This window comes from Trachypithecus francoisi, unplaced genomic scaffold (assembly GCF_009764315.1).
Source record: "Trachypithecus francoisi isolate TF-2019V2 unplaced genomic scaffold, Tfra_2.0 Contig01461, whole genome shotgun sequence".
In the NCBI taxonomy this organism is placed as follows: Eukaryota; Metazoa; Chordata; class Mammalia; order Primates; family Cercopithecidae; genus Trachypithecus; species Trachypithecus francoisi.
In genome coordinates this window covers 18,784,640-18,804,799 of record NW_022681433.1, presented here as the reverse complement: position 1 = coordinate 18,804,799, position 20,160 = coordinate 18,784,640, and the positions used below count along the sequence as shown (strand labels likewise).

General features: G+C 46.0%; 1 long non-coding RNA gene across 1 annotated transcript; it reads left to right on the top strand.

Moving 5' to 3' along the window:
• The first annotated feature begins 4,970 nt into the window (after positions 1 to 4,970).
• Positions 4,971 to 19,470, top strand: LOC117096581. Its single transcript, XR_004442531.1, has 3 exons — positions 4,971 to 5,085; positions 16,662 to 16,843; positions 19,288 to 19,470. It is a non-coding gene; the product is annotated as an uncharacterized LOC117096581 (long non-coding RNA).
• The last annotated feature ends 690 nt before the right edge of the window (positions 19,471 to 20,160 follow it).

The following is a 20,160-nucleotide window of genomic DNA, read 5'->3' as shown; positions in this document are numbered from 1 at the left end:
TTAATCGGATACATGTATGGATGAAGAGTCTGATAAGAGGAGTCAGAATGTTTTCTGGTGCCTCAGGCAGCAAAGTAGTGAAAGGTGAAATAGCAGCTGTGGATCAAATGCATTTTAATTCACTTTATGTTCATCCAGCTGGAGCTGGAGGTTAAATGGAGGGAAAGCACTTCTGTATCAAGGATCTGAACAGAGAGCTCCAAAGCTCAATTAGCCAGAAATTTTGGTTCTGCTCCTAACTTCCATCAGAAGAGGTGACAGTGGAGAGTACAAGTGCTTTGGAGTCTCACAGGCCTACTTTTACATTCTGGTTGTGCGATTTGCTACCCATTTGGGCAAATGGCAGAGTACTTGCTCTCTGTTATCTCACGTTCCCTGCAGATCTGTGGGAGGATTCAGTGAAATTCGAGTGCCTGGTCTCACTTGGCATAAAGTAACTGTTCAATTAATCATCGCTGTTATTTCAACAGAGGAACCAAGTCATGTTCAAGGGCCTACGACAGGGTTCTGAGCTCCTAAAAAGGTATTCAAGGAGCCCGTGTGAATACTTCCTGATTCCAAGGAAAGTTTTACTTGTGTTTAGACATTTGGTAGCATATAGTTGCTATTTTCACCATTTAAAAGATGAAGAGTTACAAACAAGAACATGAAAGGATTTTCAACATCATTGGCCATTAGGAAAATGCAAATTAAAACCACAATGAGATAGCACTGCGTACTTATCAGAAGGGTTAAAATAAAAGATAGCGACCAAACCAAATGCCGTGAGGCTGTTGAGAGACTGGATCTCTCATCCATAGCCAGTGGGGACGTAAAATTGGCATTCATTCTGGAAAACAGTTCAGTAGCGTCTTTTAAAACTAAAAATGGGACTTACCATGTAACCCAGCAATTGCATTCTTGGGCATTTATTTCAGAGAAATAAAAGCTTATGTGATGAAGAACATGGACACAATCATTCATAGCAGTAGCTTTATTCCTAATACCTGAAAACTGGAAACTACCCAGATGTCCTTCAACAGGGAGCAATTAAACTCCCTGTGGCATATCCACCCTGTGGAATACCACTCAGCAATACAAAGGAATGAACTATTGATACACGAAACAGCCTGGATGAATCTCAAGGGAATTACACTCAATGAAAAGAGCTAATGTAAGAAAGTTACATATGCTATGATTCCATTGATGTAACATGCTTGAAATAACAAAAATGCAGAGATAGAGAACAGATTAGTAGTTGCCAGGGGTTAGGGAGGGAGGAGAAGGAGCAGGTGTAAAGGGGTAACAGGAAGGACCCTTGTGGGGATTGAATAGTGCTGTATCTTGACTGGGTGGTGGTTACATTAAGCTACACATGTGACACAACTGCATAGAATTATACATCCTTCACACACACTAATACGGGTGTGTATAACTGGAGAAATCTGCATAACCTCTGCATCGTGCCAATGTTAATTTCCTGGTTTTTATATTATATTTTGTATTTCCTGTAATAAAGTAGTGCTAGATGTTAACTTTGGGGGAGGGTACATGGTATTTCTCTGTATATTTTTTGCAGTTTCCTGTGAATCTGTAATTATTTCAAAATAAAAAAGTTAACAGATATCTTAAAGTTTCAGAAAGTAAGGAAGCGCTAAAAAGCAAAATAAACCTACATTGATGGGAATTTATGAAAGCGACACAGGAACCAGCTGAAAGAACTCCTATTGGCCAAATCTGGAACAATTTGAACAACAAAAATAAATAAAATAGTATTGGATTATGACCCAACATATAAGTTAAGCATCCAAGAATCCACACTAATATAAATACATGATTGAATAAATAAATGGGAGAGAAGAGATGATCTCCCTTGAAGAATTCTAAATAATTTCTGTAGATCCTTCACCCTAAAAGAGATGACCATAACTCCCCACTCCTTAAGTCACTATGCATAGTGACCTCCTTCCAAAGAGTACAGTATAGAAGAGGCCAAAAAAAAAAAAAAAAAAAAAGGGGGTAATTTTACAGTGGAAAAACCAGACAGACACCACTTCCTGTGAGTTGGATGTATGTGTTCCTCTGAAATTCTTATGTTGGAACTTAAACTTGGAGGTGATGGTATTAAGAGGTAAGGCTTTTAGGAGGGGTCATGAGGGCTCTGCCCTCTTGAGTGGATTAGTATTCTTATAAAAGAGGTTTAGGGGCGTGCCATAGTGCCTTTCGCCCTTCCACCTTCTGCCATGAGAGGACATAGCAACAGTCACTATCTTGGAAGCTGAGCACAGCCCTCACTAGACACTGATTCAATTGGCTCCTTGATCTTGGACTTCTCAGCCTCCAGAACCATAAAGCAGATTTCTGTTCTTATAATTTACTCGGTCTAAGTTTTTATTTTTATTATTATTTTTAGATGGAGTTTTGCTCTTGTTGCCCAGGCTAGAGTGCAATGGCACGATTTCAGCTCACTACAACCTCTGTCTCCCGGATTCAAGCAATTCTTCTGCCTCAGCTTCCTGAGTAGCTGGGATTACAGGCATAAGCCACCATGCCCAGCTAATTTTGTATTTTTAGTAGAGACAGGGTTTCTCCATGTTGATCATGCTGGTCTTGAACTCCCAACCTCAGGTGATCTGCCCGCCTCAGCCTCTCAAAGTGCTGGGATTACAGGCGTGAGCCACCGGGCCTGGCCGTCTAAGGTATTTTTAATAGCAGCACAAATGGACTAAGATATTCTCGCAGTCAGGTGATCAAGGTCAATATGAATAATGATAAATCATGCATCTATCCTTACTATGATGTGATGAGGATGGTACTTTGTCTTTGTGGTTTTCATCTCCCAAGCCCATAACCCCAGTCTAATCACAACAGAAATCAGACAAATTCTAATAGAGGGACGTCTTACAAAACACTAATCCGTACTCCTCAAGACTCTCAAAGTTGTCAAAAACAAAGAAAGGTTGAGAAACTGTCACAGCCCAGAGGAGCCTAAGGAGACATAATGACTAAATGTCATGTAGGATTTTGTCTGAGGTCCCAGAACAGAAGGACATTAGGAAAAAAACAAATCTGAATGAACTATGGGCTTTCGTTAACAATGTATCAATATTTGATCGTTAATTGTAACAGATATACCACACCAGTGTAAGATGTTAATAACGGGAAACTGTGGGTGGGGTATGTGGGAACTCTCTGTACTAGCTTCTCAATTGTTTTGGTAAACCTGAAACTGTTCTTTAAAAAACCTGTTTTTCCAAATAAAAGTTAAAAGAAATTGAAGATTTGATATATTATTTTTGAGCAACCACTGTGAGCCAGGCACTGTCATAAGTATGGTTGAAGGTCAAAATCGCCCTAATGGTGGCTGCGTTATTATTAACTTTGTTTCACAGAACACAGACTTGTGCACCCTGGAGCTGAGAGAGGTCAGTTTCCTAGGGTGCCCCCTTGGGAAGTAGCTAAGCTGTAGTGGGTTTCATGTCTTCTGACTCTATTCTGTGGTTCTTCCCATGATGGCATGTTATTGAGTGATGGCAGTGAGACTCACTTAACCAGAAGCTTCTACTAACCAGAGCTCCCCATTCTACAACCATTCATAGTCTTGCTGTCTCCAGAGGACTCAACATAATTCCCCGAACTTTATATAGGCGAGTTCTTATTTTTCACAACCATCCAGGAAGGTAGGAATTGTTGGCTCCATGTTAGAGATGAAGAATCTGAGACTCAGTAACCTTCTCAAGGCCACTGAGCTAGTCATAAGTCAGGATTCAAGTGTAAAGCTTGTGCTGTCCCAACATGTCACGCTGTCCCTTTGTGTGACCAGCCTGAGCCCACTGAGGAATTTCACTCAATCCCAGATATAGCCAGCTTTCCTTGGTCTTTTTGCTAACTTCTCTTCACTTTGTGGGAATGATTAGTGACTAAGAATTCAGCTTATTTAGTGAGGAAAGTCTTTGAAACATTTTCATAAAGAGAATGGGGAGAGGAAGTCACAGGGCACATAACAGAATCTGCATTATAAACCAAGTTGGCAAAATAAATTACACATCAATCCCACTGTCCTCACTCCTGCTCCCATGGCAGACATGACTAATCAATCCTGAGCTCTTGGTTGCCACCTCTGGACCCAGTCTGACAATAACTCTCTATGGGATCTCCAGGTAACCATCACTCAATCTCAGAGCTGACATGAAGACTAAACCCCTCTGCCTTCCCAGCTATGGGCACAACCACACTTTTATACTTATATCTTCAACATCTTGGAAAACAGAATGAGAGCATGCACAGAGTAGTTATTTCATTTGCAGCTAATGCTACAGTCACAACACAAAATTATTTCTCCAGCCTTTAATTTGGGTGCACATTCACAACCATATTCTTGATGGGATTTGCCTGGGCTCTGTGAGGGAGAAACACTGTAAAGCTGCTGCATGTCTGGGCTGCAGTGTTACCCATGCCCCTGTGCCGACCCTGGGCAAAACCACATGACAGAATGACAGTAGGCTTTTGTAGGCCAGCCGGCCACAGGAAGTGACATTACAGCTTATCCTTAGGAGAAGACTGTGGCAGTCGCATGAAATGATGCCTGCAGGATGAGGCTGTACGTTTAGCTCCAGACAGTGTGTGAGATCCAGTAACAACAATAGCAATAACAATAGCAGCAGATGGCAATAACCACAAAAACAACAGGCTCAGGGCAAGTTAGAAAATGACCTTGTGATCCCTGGTATTCTTGCTGACCACATCAGACCCAGGGAATCACTAACGTGAAGAAGTCCAGGGTGTTCATCACAAACGCATTATTCTGAAATATGAAGCTAAATTCTCTGAGACTAATATTTGTGGGAATTTGCCAACTCTGATAAAAGCTTTAAAAAAATCACTAGGTCATAGCATGTCTAAGTGGGTCACAAATTGTGCATTAGCTTAACTTGTATTTAACATTTTTGTTAAATGTTACCTTTTTTTTTTTTTTGCCTTCATAGCCTGGTTTTCTCCTGTGGTTCCCACATCTCAAGATTGAGAGACCACATAGCCCTACATGAACACAAACACAGAGACACCCGCTTTGCTGTGTGAGTGAGTGTGAGGGTATCTCCCACATAGGTAAGGATGGAGTGATGTTTTGAACTATAATGCCCCTCTCTCCTTTCACCCTTAAAGATGTCACTTGTTTCTCTGCCACATTCCTGCTTCCCTGTAAGTCAAAGAGGAGGCAGGCACCCCCACTCCACCACATACATAGGGCTTCTGGGGCAGACGAGGCCTCTGCAGGATCCTTTTGACCAACTGGAGAAAGAAAGAAGCATGTGGACCAGGAAGACCCCTGCTTTCCCCACTCTCTTCTATGGAAACACTTGGTCCTTCTGTGTCTTAGTCTGTTTGGGCTGCTATAACAAAAAAGATCTTAGACTGGCTGGTGTAAACAACAGAAATTAATTGCTCAGTTCTGGAGTCTGAGAAGTTCAAGATCAAGGTGCCACGAGATTGAGAGAATGGTGAGAGGCTGCTTTCCGATTGATAGAAGAGTTAGGTAAAGCTTTGCATTGGGCCACAACAGAGACTGCTGGCATTATGTTTTTACAACCCAGACTCATCTGCCTTAGGCTTGGACACCAATTTCTGTTTCATTTGTTCATCTTCTCATTGTGTCCTCATGTGGCAGAAGGGGCAAGGGAACTATCTAGGGTCTCTCTTACAGGGAGGGCACTAACCCCAAGCATGAGGGTTCTACCTTTATGACTTGATCACCTACCTCCCAAAGGCTCCACCTCCCAACACCATCATCTTGTGAGGTCAGGATTTCAACACACGAATTCTGGAGGAACCCAGATATTCAAATCAAAGCAACCTGGAATTGAAAAACCTTCCCTGACAGATTGGGGTAAGTTCTGGGGAATGGTAGGCTGAGAAAGGCCCAGCTCACCTTTGATGCTGGGGGTTTAGTGAAGATTCCAGGAACCTAGTGGCACAGGGCATCAGCTCCTGAGCTGCACTGTCCCTCTGGGTTTCCAGCCTGGGATGCATGACAGGCTTCATGGAGTATACTTTTGTGGCCTCCATACTTTCCAGAGATCTGATGAGGCCAGTTTGTTGCCACCCAGTGCAAAGCATCTGTTAGGTAAAGCTTTGCGTTGGGCCACAACAGAGACTGTTGGCATCACATTTTTATAACCCAGACTTGACTGCCTTAGGCATGGGCACCAATTTCAGATTCATTTATTTATTCAACAGATATTTATTGAGCACCTACTATGTGCTAGGTGCTGGAGCTTCACCAACAGGTAAGAGGCACAGTCCTGACCTCACAGAGCTTGGTGGCCCATTGGTTGCAGTCAGGGGAGCAGAACTCATTTTGATTGACACACAGTGCATGCCATAACAACTTGGAGTAGGAAAACCACCTGTGGTCACGTTCCTTGAAGGAGGCCACGGGCCAGGTAAAGGTTTAAGGCTTCACGAGCATCTTGCCTATACACTAGCACTTCCTGCTCCTCTCTGCACCTACTCCAGAAAGCCAGGGTGCAGTGGTGATGCAGTGGGCTTTAGGGTCAGACAGCCTTGGCCCTATCCAGCTCCATCCCTTTTTATCACTGTGCCCTTGGACAAGTCACCTGACCTCGCTAAGCCTCAGTTTCCTTGTCTGAAAAATGGAGGTGATGATTACAGCTGTGAAATAATGTTGAGGGGGCCAGGCACAGCAGCTCACTCCTGTAATCCCAGCACTTTGCAAGGCTGAGGCAGGATGATTGCTTGAGCCTAGGAGTTCAAGACCAGTCTGGGCAACAAAGTGAGACCCTGTCTCTACAAAAAAAAAAAAAAATAGCCGAGCGTGGTGGCCAGCCTGGGTGATAGAGCTAGATATCTCATCTAAAAACAAAAACAAATGGTGTTGAGGGTTAAATGAATTAATAAATGCACTAGCAGTAATAAGAGCTTTAGAAATATTGGCTGTTACTGCTATAGTCAAATGGCCAAATGCCCAGTGTTCACCCATTCCCGGACAGGGACCATAGAAGCAGGGCAGGCAGTATCCATGGAATGAAGCAGAAGGACACAGGAAGTTTCCCTCCAGAAAACAATGCAGGGCTCAGCGTGTCCTCTTGCCCTCTCCTGGAGGCTGCTGATGCCGCCACGAGACCAACAACCCCAGAATCCTGATGGTGTAATAGTGAAGCCTTGGAGACAGCAGTGTGTTCAGGCAGCAGGAGAACACACAGGACCATGGCTCATTTGCATGGCCCGTGCACACCTGCCAGCAGCAGACGTTTGCACCTAAATGTATAGCCACAAGCCACAGGACCTTGGGGGTTATGTTATTAGAAGACAACTCTTAATGAACAGATATTTATTAATATTGGGGTTTTATTTCTGGATATGGAAATGGAAATAATCACATTAGTGTTTTACAGAGCAGGCCCAAACAATCCCTTTTTTTTTTTTTTTTTGAGACGGACTCTTGCTCTGTTGCCCAGGCTGGAATGCAGTGGGTACGATCTTGGCTCACTGCAACCTCCGCCTCCCAGGTTCAAGCGATTCTCCTGCCTCAGCCTCCCAAGTAGCTGGGACTACAGGCATGCACCACCACACCTGGCTAATTTTTGTGTTTTTAGTAGAGACGGGGTTTCACCATGTTGGCCAGGCTGGTCTCGAACTTCTGAGTTCTAGTGATCTGCCCGCCTTGGCTTCCAAAAGTGCTGGGATTACAGACGTGAGCCACCTCACCCGGCCTCAGCTCATTTTTATCTTATGGAAACATATGACCCACGTGCAAAGTGAACACAATTCCCAAATCATCTTGCTGGCTCTGCTTTTGAGACTATCTTGCCTGGACACACCGTGGCAAGCATCACATTCCCCAACAGGCTTTCTCAGTCCATAGCACTCACCATGGCCCCTGGCACATGGAGGATGAAGGCAGCCACGTCCCTGTCAGGGTCATCTGTGAGAAGGGAAGGGCTAGCACGGAAGCTGAGACTAAACACGGATTATGGAAGAACTGGGCCTCTTTCTGCTAGCTGTTTCCCGCCTGTACTATTTCTGAAGCTGGCAAACACAAAAGCACAGTGTGTGAAGTTCAAATCTGTTTCTGCATTGTTAGATCAAGCCTGGGAAGCCGGCAGATGAGAGTGCTATTTTGAGATGCAAGATCAGGCTGAAGAGAAGAGGCAGAGTCGGAACATCCCCAGGTTTGGGTCCTCTTGGACGGAGCCTCCTCTGCAGCTGTACTTGTCCCTAGGCAGGAGGGTAGTCACAGTTTCAGGGACCACTCCCTACCATGCCCTGCTGTGACCCCATGCCTGGGAGTACACTTCTCTATTGGAAGTGCAGGCTGCTCTGCTAAGCCCCAGACAAGTGCCCCAGGCTCCAGGATGATGAAAGCGATGTCAGCAATTTATTTGTATGGAAGCGAATCCTGGGCAGAGAGAGGACACCTGGAGCAGTAAGGAGAACTAATCAGAGATCAGACTTAGCAGTGGGGCCCAGTGTTCAAATCAGGCCCCAGGTGACCGCAGCAAGGGCTCCTCCGGGGCTGCCCACGCTGGCCACAGAGCACTGGGTTCCCTGGTGGGCATCTTCCCTCTGTTTTGGCTACAGGAGCTCTTGAAGCTCTCACACACGCTTACTGGATGGCAGCTGGGTTTGTGCCATGCTAGTGATGGGCACGAGGAAACTGCTCAAATATATAGTGGAGGCCGGAGCTGGAGACCTCTCAGGGATGGAACTTTCTTTTTTTCTTAATTTTGTTTTTAAGAGACAGGGTCTCACTCTGTTGCGCAGGTTGGAGTACAGTGGTGAGATCATAGCTCACTGCAGCCTCAAACTTCTGGGCTCAAGTGATTCCCCCACATAGCCGGGACTACAGGTGCAAGCCACCACACTCTGCTAATTTTTACTTTTTTTATTTCTCCAGAGACAGAGGTCTCACTATGTTCCTCAGGCTGACCTTGAGCTCCTGGCCTCAAGCAATCCTCCTGCCTCTGCCTCCCAAAGTTCTGGGATTACAGGTGTGAGCCACTGCTCCCAGCCAGGGGATGTGACTTTCTTCTGCACAAGTCAGTTAATAAATTTTGCACACGAAGCTAAATAGCATTTATTGTCCTGTGAAGTCACTGCCTGTACTTGACAACTGTGTTCAAGATGCTGAGGACAATCCAAGCTGCTAATGTGACAGGCTCAGATAATTTTGAAAACTGGTTCTTTCTTGTGCACTGATCCACAGCCCCAAACTGTGGACTGGCTTCAAAAATGTCCCCAGCCGAGCCCTTCCCTCCCACTAAACATAGAGACCCATTCTTCATTGATTTGCACGTGTCTACAAGTACAAAACAGCACTGATTCCTTCTTGGTATTAACAAGGTTGCCTCGGCATGGTTTTGGAGGAGGGAGTACCCAGGTAGTAAATAAGGTCTTTTATCACAGATAATGAATAATGAATGTTCTTCAGTGCTAAAATGATGGCAGTTCTTCACCTGTCAGAGGAAAAGGGCACAGAAAAGAGGAGTTTAAAAATAGCAGCAGCTCACAGAGTGTGATGGTGGCGGCTGGGAGGCTGCGAGCCACTGTCTGGCAGGGAGGCCAGGGGGTGAGCTTCACCTGCAGAAAAAGTTCATGAACTCCTTGGCTAGGAATGTCTTCCACTAGGATTGAAGAACCAGGCAGGGCTTCTCCCTGGGCCCCTGACCTTGGGACAAGGTCTTACTCCCTCACTTCCCTTTGGAATCTGGGTTTGCAGCCCGTCTTCATGCAATTCCTTCCACATTGAAGACATGCACAGAGAGGGCTTTCCCACACACAGCACTGTGGAGGTCTCTGGGTTTCTGCTTCCCACAAGCTCATTCAGGGACCGCCTACAGAATAAAGGGGCTAGAGAGAGGTGTTGAGAGGCAGGATTATGGGAAAAACACAGGCTTCGGAGTCTGCGGACCCTGAATTTACTGGGCAGTTACCCTGGCCTCTCAGAGCCTCAGTTGTGCGGTGTGTGCGCTGAGGACAGGCATACATCCTCCACAGGGATGTAACAGCATATTCCACGTAAGTCACCTCAATAGAGGATCTCAGTAAAGACAAGTTCTTCCCCTTCTAGTTTCACCACCCTGGCTGTGGTGCTCTTGACTTCCTACCTCTGCCTTTTTTCTTATATCTCCACCTAAATTTACATTCCTTATTCATTTCTGTTTTTTAGTGCCTCTCTACCTTAGACAAATGTCAGCTACTGAGGGCTATGATTACTCCTCTTGTTCCTCACTCTTACTCAGTGCCTGGAAATTACTCACTATTTATTGAATAATCTGGTCCTTTCTAAATAACTATTGGTTTTATGAAAACGAAGGTGGCAATTAAAATGGAAGTTGATTCAATTAATGCTCAGATTATAGGCTGGCAGCTGAAAGGGTATTTATTATCGATATTTCTACTCCAGTAAAATTTCAAAGTGATCTCCTTTTAGAAACCATTCCACTTCTCTGCCAACTTTGGAGGGTCTGTGGTTCCTCCGTAAGCTGCTGCTCCCTCCTTGGAAACTGCAGTTGAGCTGCCATGGGTAGAACTGAGGTGGCAATGGGCAGGCAGACCCCAGCCTTCTGACCCCCAAACTTCCCCTGACCACATTAGCCTTTCTTCCTAGATTCTGCTTTCGGAGAGCAAAAGAAAGTAACCACCCTGTGTCATCTATCGCTATGTCGGCAACATATCTGGTCATTGTGATGGATTAGAACATTTAAAAATACTCAAGAAGATGTCTGTGGCTGGATCCCAAACATTCAGCTCAGACTGAGACTAGAATCTGCTCAGATTGGAGCAGAACCAAGAATCTTTAACAAAGGAACCCAGCCTCTGCCCCTGGGAGGCTCTGTTCTCTTCCTTCTAAAGGCCACAGACATGGCCTACCGTGCTTTATTAATTCACCGTCTTGCTGCCTCTTTGCCAAGCTCTCCCCATGGACCATACAGGGAGGCTTCTCTCCAACAGGCAGTGTTGCCCCAGGGCTTCCTGGCTAAGAAACGGACGGAGATGAGGGCTCCCAGAGCAAAGTCCAGGTAAGAAGTTTCCATTCTAAGAATTCTAACATGGTTTACTTTTGGGAAGGGAGTGTTCCAGGGAGGACGGTCTATGGTTGTGTGAGCCAACATTGGCAAGGTCAAGACACAAATCAGCACCTCCCGATGGTGTTTGTTAGTAACTGTGGCTCTAGCCAATTAAACCAAATTTGTACCTTCTGTATCTCAGAGTCTTGTTTCACTAAGGCAAAGCAAGGAGCAATGATCTCTGACTGTGCTATGTGCCAGTTCCCACCACCGCCCTGGCTCCTCGAAGTGCAGTTATGAAACGGACTCATGCTCTCAACCTCTGTTGGAGTCATCTGCCTCATTCCAGCAAGCTTCCATTTATGTTTAGGGCCAATGAGTTTCCAGGGAAAGCAATTTTCTCCTTGGAGCCACAAACATTGACCTGTAACAGACTAGTAACAAGCACCACAATGCCTGGAGAAAAACTTAAAATAGACACACTTTGATCTTTGACACTGTCCTACTAGAGTTCTAGTGATTTTCCATTGTCAGTCGCTGAGGACAGCCAGAGTATGTCTGTATAAACAGGCTTTCATACTGAAAACTAGCACAATAGCAGCACTGATGGAAACTAAAGCCAACAAACAAACAAACTCCCAAACTGATAGAAAAGATTAAAAGTCTGGATGGGCACGGCGGCTCATGCCTGTAATCCCAGCACTTTGGGAGGCTGCAGCGGTGGATCACCTGAGGTCAGGAGTTCGAGACCAGCCTGGCCAACATGGTGAAACCCCATCTCTACTAAAACAATTACAAAAATTAGCTGGGCATGATGGCAGGCACCTGTGATCCCAGTTATTCGGGAGACTGAGGAAGGAGAATCGCTTGAACCTGGGAGGCAGAGATTGCAGCGAGTGGAGATTGTGCCAGTGCACTCCAGTCTGGGCAACAGAGTGAGATTCCATCTAAAAAAAAAAAGAAAAAATAAAAAGAAACAAAAGTCTGAAGATTTTCAAAGAATCTTTTCAAATATCTTAAGAAAACTGAGGCAACATAATCTGCTTATGTTATCCAATGACACCTTTGCATTTTCTGGTGCTGCAACCTAAATGTAGAGAAGGTAAAAACTGTGGATTTCAGTTCTGTGTCCCTCCTTGAGGCAATTGGTGACTGATGATAAATAGATGTAATTAAATGAATCTACCAGTGCTGGGATGTGGAGGCTTAATACTGTTAAAATGGCAATATTCTCCAAATTGATCTGCAAATTCAAAATTCTAGCTGGTTATTCTTGCCGAAATTGCCAGGTTGATCCTAAAATTCATATGGACCTTGAATAGCAGAGTTAAAGCACTTAAACTTCCTGATTTCAAAACTAACTATAAAGCTATAGTAATCAAGACAATGTAGCATTGGCATAGGATAAACCTATCATTGGACTAGAATCAGAGGTTCAAAAATAAATCTTGGAAATTTACAGGAAATTTATTTTTGACAAAGATGTCAAGACAATCCAATGAGGAATGAATAGTTTTTTCAAACAACTGGATATTCATATGCAAAAGAATGAAGTTAGACCCTTATCTCATGGCATATACAAAATTAACTCAAATAGGTCATAGACCCAAAGGTATGAGCTAAAACCGTAAAATATAAATGTAGGCCAGGCACGGTGGCTCAAGCCTGTAATCCCAGCACTTTGGGAGGCCGAGACGGGCGGATCACGAGGTCAGGAGATCGAGACCATCCTGGCTAACATGGTGAAACCCCGTCTCTACTAAAAAATACAAAAAACTAGCCGGGCGAGGTGGCGGGCTACATGACTGTACCACTGTAGTCCCAGCTACTCGGGAGGCTGAGGCAGGAGAATGGCGTGAACCTGGGAGGCGGAGCTTGCAGTGAGCTGGGATCCGGCCACTGCACTCCAGCCTGGGCAACAGAGCGAGACTCCGTCTCAAAAAAAATAAATAAATAAAAATAAAAATAAAAATAAAAAAATAAATAAACGTAAATCTTAATGATCCCAGGTCAGTCTTAACTATAACACCACGCATATAAGCAACAAAAGAAGTAGATAAATTGCACTTCATCAAAATTAAAAACATTTCCACTTGAAACCATATCATCAAGAAAGTGGTAAGACAAGCCACAGACTCAGAGAAAAGATTTGCAAATCACCTATCCGATAAGGGATTGGGGTCTAGAATACGTAAAAAATGGTTACAACTCAATAACAAGATTTTTTTTTTCCCAAGTGATCTGAGCCTGAGAAGAGCTGGAAACTTCTGTGACACAGCTCCAAAAGATGCCTGGGCTGGCCGACTCAATCAATTAACGAGTGGAATAACAGAATCTGTGTCTTTAAAATTTCTTTAAAATCATATGCCACTCTAAGAATGAGCAAAGGTGGACAGGAGAACAGCAACCGCTTGTAAAAAGCATGGAGTTTACATGGCATTTTCATTTAGCACCCTCAATGCCAGCAACCTCCATGTGGCAGCTCTCATTTCTTAAGTGAATACTATCAGGTGGATCTGCTATACAATGACAGAGTGAAACCCTGTCTCAAAAGAAAAAAAATGGTACGGCCATTTGGAAAACTGTTGGCCATTCCTCAAATGTTAACAGAGTTATCTCTGATATCAAGCCTGGACACTTGGTCAGTGTTCTCTCCTTAACCCTGATGGGACACAACAGGCAGCAGCAGGCAGCATGAATCTTTTCCAGGAGAAAATAGTGAGGTGCCAAGAGAAATCGCTTGCTGGGGCTCACTGGGGCTGACCACCCATGCCCCTCAATTGGATGTCATTACTGTTCTTTTACCCCTCCCTTTAGTCCAACACGTTTGGGCTCAGGACCATGCATCATATGTGCTTTCTTCCAATACTCAGGGCTAAATGATCGCCAGTGAAAACAGTATTTGCAGAAAGCAAATCCCCAACTGGAAACAGGGAAACCTCAGGAGTGGGATTCTTCCCCAAAGCAGATCTGTTACTGCTTTCACTTTAGTGCGGGGCTGTACAGGAGGGACTATGAACGGGTCCCCACCATTTTAGTCGGCTTGGTAACCTTAGGGTGTGTATTAGTTTGTTTTCACACTACTGATAAGGACATACCCAAGACTGGGCAATTTACAAAAGAAAGAGGTTTAATGGAGTCACAGTTCCACATGGTTAGAGAGGCCTCACAATCACGGTGGAAAGCAAGGAGAAGCAAGTCATGTCTTACATGGAGGGCAGCAGGCAAAGAGAGAGATTGTGCATGGAAACTTCTTATAAAACCAACAGGTCTCATGAGATTCATTCACTATCACTGTAAGATCCTCTGAACAGGCTACACTATGGTTGAGCCATTGTGACCCTGTGACCCACACATACAGGCCTACTGGAGTCACAAAGCCAGGAGCAACAGGAGAACCACTAAAGAAGAAGCAGCAGCTAGTTCCTGCCTTAACTGATTTACCGACCTTGCAACATTCCACCATTGTGAAATGTTCCTGCCCTACCCTAACTCATCAATCGACCTTGTGATATTATGCCTTATGACCTCCCCCCACCTCGTGATTATGCACCTTGTGACATTCTTCCCCTGCCCGAAAAAACTGTCCCTAACTGTAACTTTCCACTATCTACCCCAAACCCATAAAACCAGTTCCACTCCCACCACCCTTGGCTGACTCTTTTTGGACTCAGCCCGCTCGCACCTGAGTGAATAAACAGCCATATTGCTCACATTTAGCCTGTTCAGGTTGTCTCTTCACTTAGATGTGTGCGTAACAATCACGAGAACAGCAGGGGAAAGACCGGCCCTCGTAATTCAATCACCTCCCACTGGGTCCCTCCCACAAATGAGATTTGGGTGGGGACACAGCCAAGCCATATCAGGGTGTATTCATGGGGTACCCCAAATTATGCAGTGTCTCTCTTGGATGGCATGGACCCCAGGTGAAGCATGCCAGCTGATCCATGCTCGCCTCACAGGTGGAAAGCTCTTAGGTACTTCCAGTATTTCTGAAAGCACTGCAGACATTAGGGTACCTGGAACTGTGGGGTGTAAAATGCTTCCTGACAGGCCTGAGCTATGCACACAGGTGCCAGCATCTGTGTGATAATGTATGAGGATGTACCTAACAGGACATCCTCTGTGCTCGTTCTAGACACACACTTAGATCACAGCACTAGGAATTGATTTTCTTCACTCCAGCTTCCATTACATTGTAAATACTCTTTACACAGGGTGCTTATATGATAGATTAGAATGCTCTTAAGAAAACCAAATACATTAAGCCTTCATCCCAGATCTTAAATCAGCATTTCTCAATGCGGGGCCACATATTTGTCACACTATTACCTGGGGAGTTTGTTAGACATGCCTAGTCCAGGCCCTACACAGACTCATTGTATTTAAATCTTTAGGCATAAGGTCTGGGGAGTTGGCATTTCAAACAAACTTGTTTTGCAATGAGTTTAAGAATGATGAGTGCTCAGCTGAAGCCTGATTCTGCAGTCTTAAATCCTGGAGGATTAAGCTGTCCCTCACTTCCTATCTGTATGTCATGAGAAAAGAATGACTGATCAATACAAATCTCAGCCTACTAAATAAGAAAATTAGGGGAGTGTTCAATTCTTTCCAACCACAGGGCTGTTTTAAGATATCTGAGGGACATTTGAATAAGATTTTGTTGACAATATCTGATTCATGTTTTAAGAACCCACAGACTGCAGTCATTTCGGGTATATCTTCCTGGCACAGCTGCCACTATCTTTCACTTCCCCCAAGTCTATGCCAGGCTTAATTACCTTTGTCCTCTGAGCCAGTGGTTCTCAACATTGGCCTCACGTTAGAATGACCAGGGGAGCTTTAAAAAATATCGACTCCAGGCCGGGAGCAGTGGCTCACACCTGTAATCCCAGCACTTTGGGAGGCCGAGGCGGGTGGATCACGAGGTCAGGAGATCGAGACTATCCTGGCAAACACGGTGAAACCCCATCTCTACTAAAAATACGAAAAAGTAGCTGGGCATGGTGGTGGGTGCCTGTAGTCCCAGCTATTTGGGCGGCTGAGGCAGGACAATGGCGTGAACCCGGGAGGCGGAGATTGCAGTGAGCCGAGATCCCGCCACAGCATTCCAGCCTGGGCGACAGAGCGAGACTCCATCTCAAAAAAAAAAAAAAAAGAAAGAAAAACAATACCAACTCCAGGTCACAATCCAGGCCAATTGCATTTGAATTTCTGGGAGTGGGACCCAGGTATCAGTACTTTTAAAGCTCTTCAGGTGATTCCAACATGCAATCACAGTGGAATCCCCTGCTCTGAGGGCGTATTTACCCATTTCTAAGTACGCATTTCTATTGGTGTAAAAGTAATTGAGATTTTGGCCATTATTTTCAATTTCTTTTGCACCAACCTAATAATAGACTCTCAGCCCTCCCACACTGGGATGGTCACTCTGCCTCTGCGTTCTTCCCCATGTGTTGGAATGTTCTGTCCCACCCCTCCATCTATCCCGGGGCTTCGAAGGGAAAACCGCCATTGTGCCAGTGCAGCCTTGCAGACCCTCCACCATCAGTAACGTCCTACCAGCTGGCCCTCGCTGGGCCCAGCCTGCTCTGTCCTGGCCTGAACTAGAGTATAACTTCCAGCTTGCTGTCTCGGGCTCCCTCTCTCTCTCAGTCTTGCTTTCAGACCGGACACAACCAAGCCACACAACTCCTGTCATTAGTATCAAACGTTAAAGCCTACGTCTCCAGGAGCATTGCCTTCATTAACCATCTGAGACAGTTCATCTTGCCAGCCAGTGCCTGGAGGGGCGATGAGAAAGAGGCAACTTGGTGATGAGACTGACAGTCTAAAAGGTAAGAAGACTACATGCATTCCTCCCAGAGCCTCTGAAATATAGTGAATTCCAGGAACCCAGAGAAACAAAGGATGGATCTTAGCTCCTTGGGGAGGGGGGTGGGCCAAAGCTCAGCTAAGAATCAGGGGCTCAGCCAAACTGGCATGACCGAGCTCTAAATTTGGTGGAGAAACAGTGCCAGACAAATTTACTCATTCAACTAATATTTTACTGCACATTTACTACACGCTAAGCCTCATCCAAAGTGCTGGGGACACAAAAGGAGCAGAACAGATTAAGTTCCTGTTCTCAGAGCTCACCTTCAGGTAAGGGAGGTCACCAATTAAGCAGCCAAACTAATATAGGTAAAAGGCACTTGTGGCATGGCAGTGGGAAAACTCATCCTAGGGCACTGGAGAGAGATTGGGGGAATTGAAGGGTCATATAGCCAGCAAAGATGGAGGGCTGGAAGGCTCCAGGCAGAGCCTCTATAAAGGAGGGACTGGCATATTGTGACCGAGGACTGAAAGGCAGCCAGAATTCCTGAGAGGAGAAGGCAGAAGGCAGCCTCTCCGAGGTGCAGAGCCTCAGCTTCACGTTCCCAGAGCAACACGGAGGCAGCCGCAATTGCTCACGGCACATCTGCGCTTTAAATGGTGGCAAACTGGTGGAAGGGTAGACCAGTTGGTGGCCTTTCTTAGCGGTAGTGGCAGCAGCAGCATTAGCAGTCAAGGTTTTGGTAGTTCCGTAGTCCCCCCCATAGCCTGGAATGAGATGGTGCTGTGGGGATGGGCAGATGAGAGGGGATTCCAGAAATATGTAGGGGATGGAGTCAGCAGGATGGGCCAGTGGGCCAGTAAGTGTGGTGGGCCGGTTTGGTTTGGTTTTCTGTCCCCACTCCCCTTCTTCCTGTGGCTCAGCATAGACTAACCCCCTTCTAGAGGCAGATACACATTGAATTTGCACTACACAGGTAGGGAGTCCTTTGTAATACAACTTAAAAGGGACAAAAAGCGACAGAGACATTTTTAGTCTAAAGACACATGGGAGTTATATGAGAAGTCACTCTTGGCGGTATAAAAGATTCCATTGTCCTGTATGTGCTTAACACTGAGGCCAGAGCAGTGAGGGTCAGGTTTATTTGCTCTTCCTCTAGGGTGATCTGAAGCCTCCCCAGCTCTGTTCATGGAGATCAAAGACATGAGTGAGCAGACCTGGCTGAGGCCAGGAGAGGAGGCGGCAGGACCCCGGGGGTGCTGTGACCTTGGAGTTCATGGGGGAGGGGAGCAAACTGAGCAAGGCAAGTCATAGGGGACTGAAGGACGGGTTCCGTCCTGGTTGGTGACCTGTTAAGGGGGTGTTCAGAGAAGTCACATCGGTTCTTCACAGGTTACACGCTGAATACGTAAATTCATAGACTAAAAAGTGAGCCTGGGACCTGTATGTCCCTGAGCCTGGAAGCTGAACTCCTCAGTGTCGGCAGATGAGCAAGGCTGGAGGCAGAGCTGCAAGCCAGAGAGAGGCCTGGGCCAACTTAGGGTTCCCTAGGTGCTCTCTCTACAGACTTTGTAGCAAGGAACCCAGATGCCAAATTTTGGTTGATAAAAATTACAGAAATGACAGAGATGCTTCTGGGTCACTTCAATCAGACGGCTAACCAGCTGGTCCAGGCAGATGCTGCATGAAGACAAGCATTGCCTAATTGCACAATTTATTTAAAATTACATTTTCACTCACTCACAGTTTCTCCCTCTCTCTGAAAAGAGAATGGAATTAAATTCAAAAGTGTTAATGTCTAAGGATGAGCAGCGCGCTAAGGCAGCTCTGGGGAGAGGAATAACCTAAGCCCTAATATGCCCTGTCTCTGTTGCCGAGGGCAGTGTTGACTGGCTAAGGATAGGAGAGAGCAAATAATCCAGCAGCTTCTCCCTGGAGAGCCAACACCAGGTTCCAAGCTCCATCCTTAGTCTCAGGGGCCAAGGATGCCGTGCCTTGGGGTCCCTTATGGGAAGAGTTACTAGGTTGGAGCCCACGGTGGGGGTGGATTTCTTCCTGGGATGGTACAAATGAAATGTCAGGTCAGCTGAATTATGCCACAGCGCCTACAGCTTTATTTTCACTTTTCGTGCTCCAGAATAATTATAATCTTACATTGTTACAAAACTCGTACAATCTTTGCTTTGATGTCTCAATTTACAAAGTTGCTTTCCTGTACTTTTAGTAGTTTTACTTCATGATTTCTATCAGTTAAAAGTGAATACATGTGGGAAGTTCCCATATTACCTACCCAGCCTCACCAAAGCAACTTGGGTTTAGTGCCACATTGATGCAGTAATGGTATTTGTAGGGCTCACGTCTTGTGGTAAGGACTTGGGCATACGAGAATTGAGATGTGGTCCTTGCCCCCAGCATTTCTACAGAGTTGACGGAATGCCCAGCTACATATGTTCTCTTCCTACCCAGTGGTTGACTGCGGTGAGAGAAACATGTGAATGGATCCCGGATAAGGAATATCACCAGCAAGAGCCTCCAAATGTGGCCTCTGCAGCCCTGAACATGGGCGGGGCTTTGTGAGTGAGCCCTCCAACCAGGAGTCACCCAAGCCTAACATGCTGCTGGGAATGAGGAGGAAGGAGCAAGCCAGAGAGAGGCGCAGGTGTGGGCGCATGGGTAGGCGCTGGGGCAGGGGTGGGGCGGGCACTGGGCTTCACTCAGAACCTGGGTTTGAACCCTTCATCCAAATACCTGGGTTCCTGGGCATGCAACAGCCAGGGTGCCCTGAGGATATGCCAATGTGGGTCCTGAGTCTCCCACACGCTGGACATGTGAACCACTCAACCCCTCGGAATCCCAATTCTGTCACCTCTACACTGATTTAAAAATACCTGCCCCGTGGACCCCAATGAGGAAGGGTGCGGAAGCCCTTTAGAAACTGTGAAGTGTGGCCCCTTGCTGAGGGGGGTGGGCCAGCAGGGTCTGTGGGTGCTGAGGCTTTGTGCCAGTCATCACCCTCCGAGGAAGGCTTGTGAGTCTGCAGGGTGGAAGCGAGCCTGTGAGGGAAGGGGGTGGAAGGACCTCTGCATCCCCAGCCCACAGCCCAGGCCCAGCCTCAGCTCTGGCTGGCCCTCCGTGTTGCCGCCTGGTTCTGTGTCTGGTGTTGCCGCCTGTCTGTGCTTACACTTCTCAGAGTCCCACTGTCTGTGATCTGGTGAAATTCATGAGCCCTGCTTCCTCTCGGGCCCCTGCGCTAGAGAAATCTCAGCCCTCAGGTGGAAGCAGAGCTTAGACAGCAGAGCAGACTGAGTCTGGCTCTGTTTACAGGCTGAACCCCTTTCT